Raw genomic sequence first — 12,900 nt, 5'->3', positions numbered from 1 at the left:
CTGCGGTTGAGAGCCTTTCTGCTGATGGGATCCGGGGAGAGCTCAGCTTGAGAGTGGGTACTGCCAGGATGAATCAGCAGATATCTTCCTGTAAGCAATCGACAGTCTGGATATCCCAAGTGTTTAGCAGAGATCCCACCAGGCTATAAAAATCTGCTTCTGAAATGTTTGACTTACTCTTTCCAGCAAGGAGCTGTACAGTCATTCCCTGATAGCTGTGATATTGTCTCCCACACATATATGAAGATCACACAGTGACATTTTTCATCATCTTTGTTTACTAGATGATATAAATACATAACTTTTTCAAGTCACTTAACACTTTGATGCTTTTCTCTTAGCATTGAACATTTTAGGGAGACTGGGAGAATGGAATGGAAAGGCAGAATATGCCCCATGTGTCTTGGCATGTTGACAATGACCTGCACGTTTTTCATGTCTGTTCTCAATTGCTTCATGTACATGAAGCAACATGGGCTCTTGTATTTCATCTTCATAACTGATGCATGGCTACAGCAGCAATGTTAAAGCAAAGACCCTTGAATTTGCATGTTCATTGCCCTTGTTGTGACAACCAGTTTTATGCAGTTACCTCTAGAGAATGAGTGGATTTGATTTTTGAGTTCTGTGCAGAGACTGAAATGTTTTAGCAGTAGAATGATCTTCTAACAGAAATCACAGCTGACAGGTGCTTTTCTTGTTTAATCCCCACCTGGCAAAGCCAGTTACGAACCATGCAATTTTATATTTTTCTTGTTGCTGACTCTCAGATAGCTGTTTGCTGAAGATCTCCTTCACCACCAGTTTTAGAAATAAAGCCCGTTTTCAGTCCTAAGCCCCCTCTCCCAGCCCTTCCTATTTCCTGAGCAGTCTGGATGGTGAAACCTGCCGTGCAGAAAGAAGGCACTTTGACTCAGACTGAAACACAACAATTACGGAATCACACACTCTCTATATTTGGGTGGAGGAAAGGGCTCAACAAGTCAGATAGTGTGTGGATGAACCAAGAGGTGGCCTGCACCCTGGGGAAGGGAGCGTTGTACTCAAAGAGCAGAGTTCCTCTCAGAAATACCCTTGTTCCCATGCACTGTCAGTGAACAAGAGGTACCAAGATTTCTGAGGAACTTGCTATAGTCTTTGAGGAATCTGTTGTTCTTGCAGCAAGTAAAAGAACTCCAGAAACCTTAAGTTTGGTTGCACTGAATGGTTGCTAGTATTGAAGTCCCTTAGAAGATTAAGCGTTACCCAGCAAAGGAAAAAGGAGTCCAAGAGGTCATATGTGTTTAGGAAGTTAAATCCAAAATCCTCAGAGGCAAGATGGCTACTGGCTCTAGTTCAGTCCCAGATCAGGCTCAGCTCAGAGCTAAATCATTCTGTACAAGGTACTTTCACTCTGAGATGCTGCAGTAGCATTGCGTAACTTGAAGGAAAACATTTAAAAAAAAGTAGAAAAAAAGTGTATTTCAGAAGGTAACTCCCAGTGAATTAAGCATTACATAGCTTGCTGAGTGAACCTGAAAAATCCCCAAATATTGTAAAACATTTAACAAAACTTAACCAGTGACTAGCAAAATGTTCATTTAATTTAAAAATGCACTTTTTTTTTTTAGTTTGGTGATGGTGCTTGTCTCTGAGTTTGTTCTAGCATTGCTTGTCTATAGAACTGAATCTGGTTTACAGCAAAGGCAGCTGTTCCCCCATACTGCACCAGAGCAGTTGTGCTTCAGTGTTTGAATATATGCAACCATTTGCAAAACTCCTCCAGTTGAAAGGAGTTTTCTCAAAGGCTTATGTTTATTTCTATAATCTTTGTTTTGCTTTGAAACTGATTGTGCAGGTGGTTTATGGGATTATGCACGTCAATAGCAAAGCAAGGTTCTTGATAAAGATTTCTTCATACCTTTAAAAAAATCGTCATCTGAGATTTTGGATTAAAAAATGAGAAGCTTCTCTTATTTGAAGGGTGGTGGGGAAGTATTGTGAGTAACAGACGGAGAATAGCAACTTGGTGAGCGTATGGGGAAGAGAAGACAAATATAGGTGTTTACACTTGCAGCACTGAGCCAGCATTCAGTCTCTTGACAGCACAGTCACATCTCAGTCTCTGGCAGCCAGGTGTCTTAGGTGGTGACTCATACGGTGTATACAGTTTTCTGTTGTTTTCACTGTGGTCCCTTGTTAACCTGCAGATGGTCTATCTCAAAATCTGCCTTCCCCTGCAGCTTCCCAGTGGTGAATGTGACTTGTCTGCCTGTATTTGAGACTTTTCCCTTCCTGAGGTGGCTTGATTATAGATTGATTATAGATTCACCAACCAGGAAACATCAACTACAGCTCCAAGTGACAGAGGCCTCCTAGCCTAATGTCCTGTGGAAATGGCCTTCCTTTGAATCTATACTGAGATGGTAGCGTGCGTTTTGGGGCTCTAGCGGCAAAAATGTATCAAAAAGGCTGTCAGTAGCAAGACAGGAGAGAGGATTGCAGTCATTCCCTTATGTTGTCAAATAAACAAAGGGAATCCCTCTGCTCTCAGCTACAATTTCCTTTAATTTGGTCAAAGTAGAATAATCTACATTTATTCTTGGCTGTCTCTTTGAAAGAATAAACTGGGCAAACTTGGCTTCATTCTTTCATAACAGAAAAGACTGGTTGTAGGCTGAGGTCAGAAGAAAATTAATTTAGAATATGTGAGGAATTAAGATGAGGGCCTTGACTCTTATGCCAAATAGAACTCTTGAATTTCCGAAAAGCCTTTGCATTTTCTGTTCTGCCAAGTGCTAACCTTGTAAATCCTTCTTTCAGGAGCAGTACAGAAAAATGAGAATTGTCAGGATGGAGAAGGCTTCTTTTACTTTAGTCTCACATCTCGAATGGCAGCATCATGGATGCCTCAGCATCTGCAAAAATACTGGGCACATGAGAGATGGTGTAACCTCTGAAGACACCAAACAGCCCACTATTGTCTTGTGATGGACACTTGAAATTTTAAGCAAAGCTTTCTCTCCCAAACTCTTTTAGTTAGAACCTAGTAGAACTCTAGGTATTCTTGCTATGCGCATGCAGAGCTAGAGAGGTGGTCATGCTAAGTCATCCTTTCCCTGTTTCCAGTTAAAGAGCTTTTTGGACAAAGGCTGATTTGCTTTGTACTGAACACATACACTGGGAGCACAGTGAAGAGAAACAGGATCTCTGCCCTGCTCGAAATGAAGCAAGATGGTCTATCTCCCCATGTAGTATTCAAACAGGAGCTATTACCTGGGCAGTACTGTTGCTTCTACTGTTAACTCATGTCTGTCAGTGAGCCCTATAGCGGGGCTGAATCAGGGATCACATGTCTTTGGCGTGGAAGAGATTGCTTCTGCTTCTTTTTTGCTATAGCTACAGAGAGACTAATGAAGAGGACGCAAGGATAGACTGGGAAGTGTAACCAACAGCTACGTTAGACATCACACCACCTCACTATTGCACAGAGAGAGAAATTAGCGCTGTCTCTGTCCTCCTGTCATCAAAGTGGAACAAAGGGAAGATATTGTAGTTAGGTCTCCTTTCCCTTAAAAAAAAAAGAGAAAAGAAGAAGACTCAAGGACTTTGTTTAGTTATCTTTAATTACTAGACCTCTGCCCAAGTAATGGGGGAGTGTTTGGAACTGGGAATCTTATAGTTACTGACATAACCAAAATAGAGGGATACTTGAGAAACCTTTACTTTTCCAGAACGTTGTGTATTTTGTATTTCCCAGTACAACATAGATTTTTGTATAGAACTTGCTCTTGGGGCATATTCAGATAAATATGCTTAACTTAGAGATCAAAAATATGAGTAAGTTGACCTTACAAAGATTATGACAGAAGATATTAATATTCCATGAGAAGTGTGAGACTTCTAGGTGAGAAGATATTCAGCACAGGAACAAACACCTCTGCCTAGAAGAATGCAGATTTTTTTCAAATTGACGATGTTTTTAATGACAGCTGCTTTGTGCAAATGTGTATAGAGAATGCCCAATTTAGATGTTTCCATGATGCTGTGAAAAAGCTGTTCTGCATATGAGCATTATGATACAAAGCATGGTCTATTTGACAACTCAGTGTTTTGCTCTGTGTTTAGAAATAAAATCCTGAGAGGCTGGTATTTTTTGCATGTGTGTGCATTAGATGGGTTGTTTTGGGATAGGCAATTTGTTTTGTTTATTTTTCAGACTATCTAAAATGGATAAGTTGTTTGACAAATTAAAATGTTGGAATTCAGCCTCTCATTTTTGGGGCCTCATCTCCAGTCCACTGAGGTGGCTGTTGTCCCAGTTCAGGCAATCTGGCTTTGAAGAGTAGCTGTACTGTCAGAAAGTGCAGTTACTTAGAAGAGACTTGATTGAAAGAAAAACTCCTGAAAGGAGAAAATAACCCTGTTTTAGCCAAACCAGGACACACAGGATGTGTCGTTGGCGCTTATCTTCTCTATGTGGAGGTATCCTTCATAGCAGGTTTAATGACAACAAAACAGTAACTATTTTAAGTCATGTGTCTATAGCATCAGAGAAATAGAGAATACATTTCACAGAGGGACAGTGTGTGGCTATTGACTGCACAGGAACTATCCCTGTTCATCAAAGCTGAAGGTTGTGGACTGTATAATACCACACTAGGTAGAAGAGGATGCATGCAGCATCTTTCTCATTCTTTCCTGTCCCTAGTCTGTAATATACATTTAAGTAAAGCAAACTGATTCTTGGAATATAGCAGTAGTCCTGTATTAGTTATATACAGCTGGCTGAAATCAAGAGAAATGTATAAATGGCTTGTAGGGTGTGGGAGTCTCACATGTGGTACACCAGGGCAGAGAAACAACATGGATCAGACAAGCAGGCAATGATCTGAAAGTTCAAGCCAATGCTTAAGGTTGAAAACTCCTTGAAGAATGGGGTGAGAGATTTCCATGTAAAAACACCTGCCTGCAAGACAGAGGTGCTTTTTTTTTTTTTTAAATGGAGGAACAAATGATGAATTTTAATTAGGATAATGGTTTTAATAGGCTAAAACCAATCAAAATACCCCTCAGTGTCTTGAAGAGAGCAGCACTGGCAACCTTAGCACTGCACAGATTTACACCTTATAAACATTAACAAATGAATCAAAGAAGAATCAAAATAATGTTGGAAAACTAAAAAAAAATAAAAAAATATTGTATATATTTTATGGAATTTTTTTTTCTCTTCAGAATTAGCAACTGTTAATGGGAATTAAGAGAAAAGATAGAACATCCTGGTTTAAATTGAGTAGCATAAGTGAGTAAAAATGATTTACCTAGTTCTCTCGCATGCTTATGATTGTCCCAGAGCTTTAATGAATGTCTTCCCTTTGCTGACGTCCTCCAAATTTGTCTCATAGAATTGAGTTAGTGTGGGATTGTGTCTCCATCACAATGGTCCAGAAGTTGACATCTTTTAAAAGAAGTTAAAAGACTTCTGTCCTCAGCCTGAATGTTTCTTCTCCCAAAGTACTAGGAAATAAAACAGCCTGCAACAACCCTTACTCACTGTTTGGCCAGGAAGGTGGCTTCAGGGTGGTTGCTTCTGCTATTCATAGTTTTTTGCAACCCCTGCCCAGTGTGCCTGGTGTTTGGTGATCTAGAAGACAGTAAGTACCAGTTAAGTGGTGAGCGAAATAGAGGAGCAACAGGTTGTAATAGCATGATGCTGGTAGAAGGAAAGATGTTGTTGTCCAGTGAGGCTCACGTAAAGTGGGTTACTGGGGTAAAACATAACTGTCCTTGCCTTGCTCTTTCTTTTCTTCCGCTTTCCTCACCTTTGATCTATGACTAACTCTGACTACCTTTGACAATCTTTGCTCTCTTGTAACTACTCTGCCTTGCAAAACCTTTTGTGGAGTGCATTTGCTCCAGCAGTGTGTGCAAAATGTCTGTCTTAGATTTTTTTTTTTCATCAGAGGCCGTGCTCCAGCAGTGTGTGCAAAATGTCTGTCAGATTTTTTTTTCATCAGAGGCCACATCTTGTGCCATAAGGAATAAACTTGCCTGGCTCGCTTCTAATTTGAAATTTGATTTCTTAAATGTTAATAAATTAAAAAACAAAGAAAAAAAGAAAAAAGCAGTCATGCTGTGACATGTGAAGGGAACAGAAGCTATAGACTGGGGAAAATAGCTTCTCGCTAGAAAACATCTTTGAAGAGAGAAAATAAATTCCCTATGGAAAGATCAAAGTGCATGAAGTTAATGGATTATGACAAGGTTAAAAAAAAAATACCTGGAGAAAATAGTAGTTTCAAACACAGAAGAGGGAAATAGGAAAGTTTTTGTTGGAGATAAAGGATAGTTACATGGCTAGGTAAGTACTTGAGATTATATGTTGTAGCTAAAGGGCTATTAGTGGGAACAGGGATTTCTTTCCTCATGCCTGGCACAGCCTCCACTTATGCTGTGTCAAGGTAGCCTTGGAGTTGCAGTCCTGAATTCCTGCTCTATTGCAGTGCTCTGTGTTGGTGACTACAGCCTAATGCACCCTGTAGTGCAATCAGACCCTCTCAGACTGATGTAATAACTCTTAAAGACACTTTAATGGTCTGATTAAGTCCTGCTAGGGTCAAAAACATATGGAGTTTGTAAGAAAAAAAGGCAGAAACCTTTCTGATGTGCTAGGAAATGTTCATGGGTGAACAACTCTGGAAAAACTTCTGTTCAGATTATTGTTATCAAAGATAATCTATACTGCTATAGGTATCTTCATGCCTTCTTCATTGCTGCAGTGTTTGATGCCTTACAATCGTATAGAAATAGAAACAGAGAATTACAGCTAAGGCATAAAGATAAATCCTCAAAGATCTCACTGTCAGTGGCATATACATCAGTGGGAGTCAGGCATTTGAAACGCCTTTCAGGAAGCTGGGATCAGGTGTCTTTGTCCAAGGCTATGCCGGGTTTCTGTGGCAGAGCAGAAGCTGCACCTCGCTTCGCCCATTTAGTCACCCATCCTTCCTCCAGTCCCACCACAAAGCAGAAGTCCCAGGGGACTTGTTGTGCCAGTGCTTTACATGCACCAGGAGGTTCACCTGTGCTAATTACAAAATAAGTGTTAGATCTACTGAGAGATACTCAGCCACCCAAAACTATCTGTAGTGTTGCTGTTTGCCTCTCTGGTTTATTTCTCTGTAAGTTTGAGCAGTTTCATCTCCACAAACCTTCTGGTCATTTCCTGGATTGACAGTGATGTCTATGTTGAGTGAGAACCCAACTGTTGGTTGCCTGCCCTTCTTAGCAACACCCGCTTGCCCTCTGTCTTGGGTCAGCTTCTCATTTGCCTTTTCACAGTTCTTAAGAAACAACCTGTCCCTCTTGTCTTTCTGTCTACAGAAGTCTGTTTTGAAAAAGGCAGTAATTTGTATAGTCACTGGAGGCAAGAAAAGTTTGCATATGTGGGACATGTCTGTATTGATGATCTGATGGAGAGCTGATCAATACTGGAGTGTATTTAGACATCCAGTGTCTTGCCTGTGACTGTATGCTATGAGAGAGGTGTTACCAGATGGGGCAAGAGAGGGATTAAGGCCCTGGGAAATCCTAGTCTCCCAGACCCCTCTCTGCATTAATACTGTCTGTGCTTTGTGTGTGCTCCTCAGCTGTGTGATTGTTTGTTTGTTTTCTTGTTTTTTTTTTTTTAAAACTTCCAAGAAGTGGCTGAACTGATGTAGGAACTGCGTTGCTTACAGCTCACAGGCAACTTCAAATTAAATATATTTAACTTAATTAAAAATAAAATTTTAAGCCTTTCTTTTTGTTAGACAGCTTCACTTTAAAGTAGAAATTATTTTTCCTTGTTTTAGAACAGCTGCACAAGCAGTAGTCTCTTTTGTCTGTCCCCATGATGAGAAAGATTTAAAGCAATAGATTCCAGTGGGTGCATAGTCCAGAAAGAATAGAGCAACATGAGTACAAATTTCAGTTATTAATAGCAAAACACTTTTATCGTCTATTCTCTTTTTTAGTTTGGTGTAGTTTAGATCAGAGAAACAAAAAGTGCTGGGAACTAGATGCAGCAAGACTAGGTTGGATAGAACAAATGGTTTTGATTAGAAATGTTATCACTGTACCCAATGAGAAGATAAGAGACCTTGACCTGAATATTTGATATTCAGAACTCTTGATAATAGGATGCCAACAAAATTTCGAAGAGTAATTGAAGGACAGTGCCATTGGGTGATTTAAGCAAATATGTCAAGAACTGTTATGGTATTGAGACCTTTGCCAGCTCTGAGTCTGAGGTCCATGCTTCTCCCGCCCTTCCTAGGAGAATGTGTCTGTTATAGTCCTTTCTGTGTCATGAGAAAATTGTGCACTTTATGTTATATCTGGCACCATGGTTGTATCTTTTGCTTTTGGCATCTGAGATAGATGTTTGGAGTTGTGGTGCTTAACTAAACTCTGCAGCAATTCCTGCTTACCAGTTACATTCTGGTCCTATACAGATGTGTGTATATAAGGGTATATAAGGGCTAGTAACCTGGCACCTCATAATTAGCAAATTCCTTAATTCCTTCAAAAGCAATAAACCAGGATTTTGAACAAAGGAAATTTTTTTTTTTTTTTTTTTTTTTTTTTTTTTTTACCACCCGTCTTAGTTCAGCAGCCAAGTTTAGATACTGGTCCTACAATTTCATTTTTCAACCTTTATTTTATTACGTTACACTTCTACAAAGCGGTAACCGCAGTGGTGCCCTTTTCGCATGCCCTGTTCCTGCCAGGCCCAGAGCAACTGACCTGCTCTGTGGAGTACAAGGGAGTACTACTCCCAAAGACCATTCATTGGTACAAAAGTGCAGTGTCTCCTTCTCTTCCATCTCCTTCTGTTTCCCAAAGCTATGGATGGCTTTGCTTTCATATATCATCAATTTTACCACCAATCATTTCCATTTCAGTTCTCAAGTATGGAAGATAATAGCATACAAAACGTTGCTACAGTAGGCTACTACTATGAGATGATGCTGGCAACACACGCAATTAGCCATATTAATTTCTTCTCTTTTAATAGCTGGGAAGAAAACATATGGAATTAGTGAGCAACAAAACCTCTGTTTTTACTTGAAAAAGGAAATAGAGAATGATTCATTCTAAAACCATACGCTCCAAAGGAGGAAGATTTGAATTATTAACAACATATCTGAACATGACGGGTGCTGACACCTTCATCTCTTTTATTTTTACTGCTGAGGATTTTCTTCACATGCAGTGAGAAAATTTACACTACAGGAAGTGTTAATGGTTTCACGCTTCCTACCCATTTTTAGGTGCCTAATTTATGGAAAGCCATTACTAGATGAGTCACTGCTTTCACAGGATTAGTGTGGCTGAGATAGAGCTTTGGGTGTTCCTTTAATTTCCATATTTGCTTGAAAGGAACAACAGATCCACATTAAAACTGTTAGTGTTTGGTATTACAGCAGAGTTCAGAGTCTCTGCTCTACTTGATCACGTACAAATATTGCAAGAGATGCTCCCTGTCCCTATAAGCTAACAAACTAAACAAACAAGAAAGATAGAGACTTATCTGCATTATAGATACTGTGAGTTGGGGTGTCTCACTGTTCAGAATGTGTGCCTAACTAGATAGGAGTTAAGTATTTGCAAAGATTACAAAAAGAAGCAAGACTAGGAATCTCGCTATAAAGAACTGTTCATCTTGTAACAGCTATTGCATTTACTCTCTTGTTGATCTTAAGAGGTGTTGGTTAGACATTCACAAGTTACAAAAAATAAGAGCAAAGCCTGAGAATCAAGGTGTGCCCATAATAGTAAATGAACCATGGGTTGAAATGCATTTGGGCGGACTGTATCATGAATGTAACAGAAAAGCAGTCTGTAAAATACTCAAGCACTAAATAAGGTGTAGATTTCATAGCCAATACTCTTTGTAATAAATAGAAAGATTTGTTCAGTTTAGAGAACGGTCTCCAACAGGCAGTAACAGATAAAATTTAAAGGAAATCTTGAATTGATATTTTTAAAAACTAATTTACTCTTTTATAAACCTCTTAACTTGTTGCAAAAGGCATGTGTTACCTATTATGAGCCTTTCACCTAATTAGAAGCTTTTAAGCATCTACATAGGGTTTTTTTCTGCTACAGATTTCCTGTACAAGTCTACCTCCAGAGGCTGTTTGTTTTGGTTATGTCTAGGTTTCTTAACTAAGGAGCCCATATCTCACTGCACTGCACATACCAGGTAGTACAACTATCCATCTGTAGCTTCCACATTTGCCTTGGTGGGGAGTCTGTTGTCCAATTGAGTCAGTGTGGACCTGCGACTGGGTTAACTTTGAGCTACTACCCTAAAGAAATTCTAATTTTCAGGTGTTATCTGTAGATAATAACAAAATGAAACATCACTGGTTCTCACTCTTTGTTTTCCACTGGAGAGTTTGTGGGGGATGAAACTGGAGAAATAATGTTGCAAGTAATTGATTGCTAGGATTCTTTTTCTCTCCCCAGTTTCTTTCTGTTCTGTCAGCTTCTTTTTTCACACACCAATTACCCTGACTTAAGAAATTACAAAGCTCTTCATAACAGTGCTTGAAGATTCATATGTTTGCTGTATAAATTCTGAGGCAGATCTTCAGCTGGTACACAGTGAAGTAACCCTGAAGCCACAACCTTTTTCTTCAGCTAAAGATCTTTTGCATATGAGTTATCCACTTTTTTTTCCTAGGATTTTTAAAATGCTTGAAAGATTTTAAAAACAAAACAAAAAAGGTAGAATAGAGAATGATTCACAAAAGGTTGGGAGACAGTAAGTTACTGGTGGCTTGTTAAATGCTAAGTTACAGGAACTATATATAGATCGTGTTAATCAATTGGTGTAGGAACATGTCTTTATGTGTACCCCAATGTGTCCACTTTTGAAAGAGGTGTTAGAGAGCAAATCCCAAATGACTCAAAAATCTATCATCAAACTGATCACATGAGAATTGTTAATAAGTAATGTAGGCAAGTACAATAAAACATTCTTCGACTACTGTTTTGCAATATGAGTCTGTGGTGGAGATGGAAGCCTACTGGAATTGACTTTTATAAGAAGATTCAAAGTACTTTGAGTATTTAGAATTGAACTGTTCCATCATGCTCTTCTAGTAGAATTTTTCTTAATGGGAATGTGTTTGGACTACCTATTATTATTCACTGGCTATATATGTAGTTTTTCAAGCAAAAAATATTTTTAATTTTATTCTGAACTGAAATCAATTCAAACATTTGTGGTGGATGCTTTTATTTGTTTTTTCAAAACACCTCCCCTTTTTCATCTTCTTATTTCATTCAAGGCAGTTGAGTGACTGAATGCAGAAGAAAAGCAGCAACATCCTTTGAAAGCTGAATGATTGCCTGCTCATTTATTATACTATTTCTACGTAAAATGAACTGTGTCTTCCTCTACTGGAGAGCCACTGACATGACTGAGGCACAACACATTTGAATAACAGTAACAAAAGCAGAGGCTAAAAAGAGGTGTCTAAATGCAAGGCTTTTAAATGGTGCTGGCTTTGGCCTGCCTTTCCAAGGAAATGCAGTTTGTGTGTTTGCCTCTTTACTATTCTGCTGAACTTGATAGAGTGGTAAAAACCTCATATATACCAATTCCTAAAAGCTGTTGGGAAATCAGCTTTTAGGTAGGTGTGAGGCCCAAGTTATTGTTGCCAGCTGAGGAAAAGTCAGCAAGAGAAGCTCAGGAGCTATTTGTTACTGTGGCTGGTTGTATGCAGGGATGGTCCCAACCTCACCACACCAGCAAATGTTCTGACCCTCACTAGAAGGGGAAAGGGTGGAGGACAGCTAGTGGATGTGGCAGGAACTGGAAGTATTACAAGTTACCAAGACTTGCAAGATGGTAAGGGAGGTAAGTTGGAGGTATTTTGGTGACTGGGGAGTGATGTAGCAATTTTGGACATGAAGCCAGGCTTTATTGGTTTAGTTCCTCATGGAACAGTTTATAATATAGTCTGCAAATGTTGCTTTTTAATGAATGACATCATAAACCAGGTAATAAATGGAGTAATTCTGAATACTGCTGATGTTTTAGACCAGTAGAAGGGATAAGACTCAGTCTTGGTATTAATAAAAACTCATTGGGGACCCTAGCCACAGAAAAGGCAGAAATTGTATACAAAGTGAAGAAGTATGATGAGTGTTTGTTCTATAAATAAGCAAGCCAGTGGATTGAATATTTGTCCTGCTTTGATGCATTTCATTTCCAAGTGAACTAACGTACAAATGATAAAAATAAAGCAAGCTATTACTAATACACTTCTTTTGGCACCTTTACAGGAACCTGTGTTTCATTCTGTGGTGTGTACCACAGAGAAATTTGTGAGTCCAATCATATCTTCAAAGTAATAACTGACAAGTCAATAAAAGCAAGAATTAGCAGACTCAGACCTGCCTCTTCTTTCTTTTGTTTGACTCACTACATTCATACAAGGTTAGATGTTCTGGAAAGTGTCCGTGTTTAATGAATACAGACAGAATAATTTAATGCCTACTCTATTTGCTCCTTCTTGTAACTGAATCAAGCAAAAATGTTCTTTCCTTCAAATATGGACAATTGTCTCCAGTTGCACCACAGGACATCTAAAATGGTAAGATGGAGCTATACCCTACTATTAAAAGCCCCTTGGACATTGCCTGATACATTGTGGAGTTGTGACAGTAATATTTTACTATAATTGCTTTCTTAAGATGATGACAGGGCGCTGCAATTGCTGTCATTTTTTCAGTATGAGTTAAACCAAATATGTGTGATTCAGGCATATTTGCTTGACAGAATGCTCTGAATTTACATGATTAGAAAGCTCTTCAGATTAAATGCAATTCATCAAGGCATTTCTCACAAAAAAAATATACCTG

The sequence above is a fragment of the Cariama cristata genome, unplaced genomic scaffold (genome assembly GCF_000690535.1).
Source record: "Cariama cristata isolate BGI_N322 unplaced genomic scaffold, ASM69053v1 scaffold4714, whole genome shotgun sequence".
Lineage (NCBI taxonomy): Eukaryota > Metazoa > Chordata > Aves > Cariamiformes > Cariamidae > Cariama > Cariama cristata.
The sequence above is the reverse complement of the archived record's forward strand: the minus strand, read 5'-3'. Positions refer to the sequence as shown.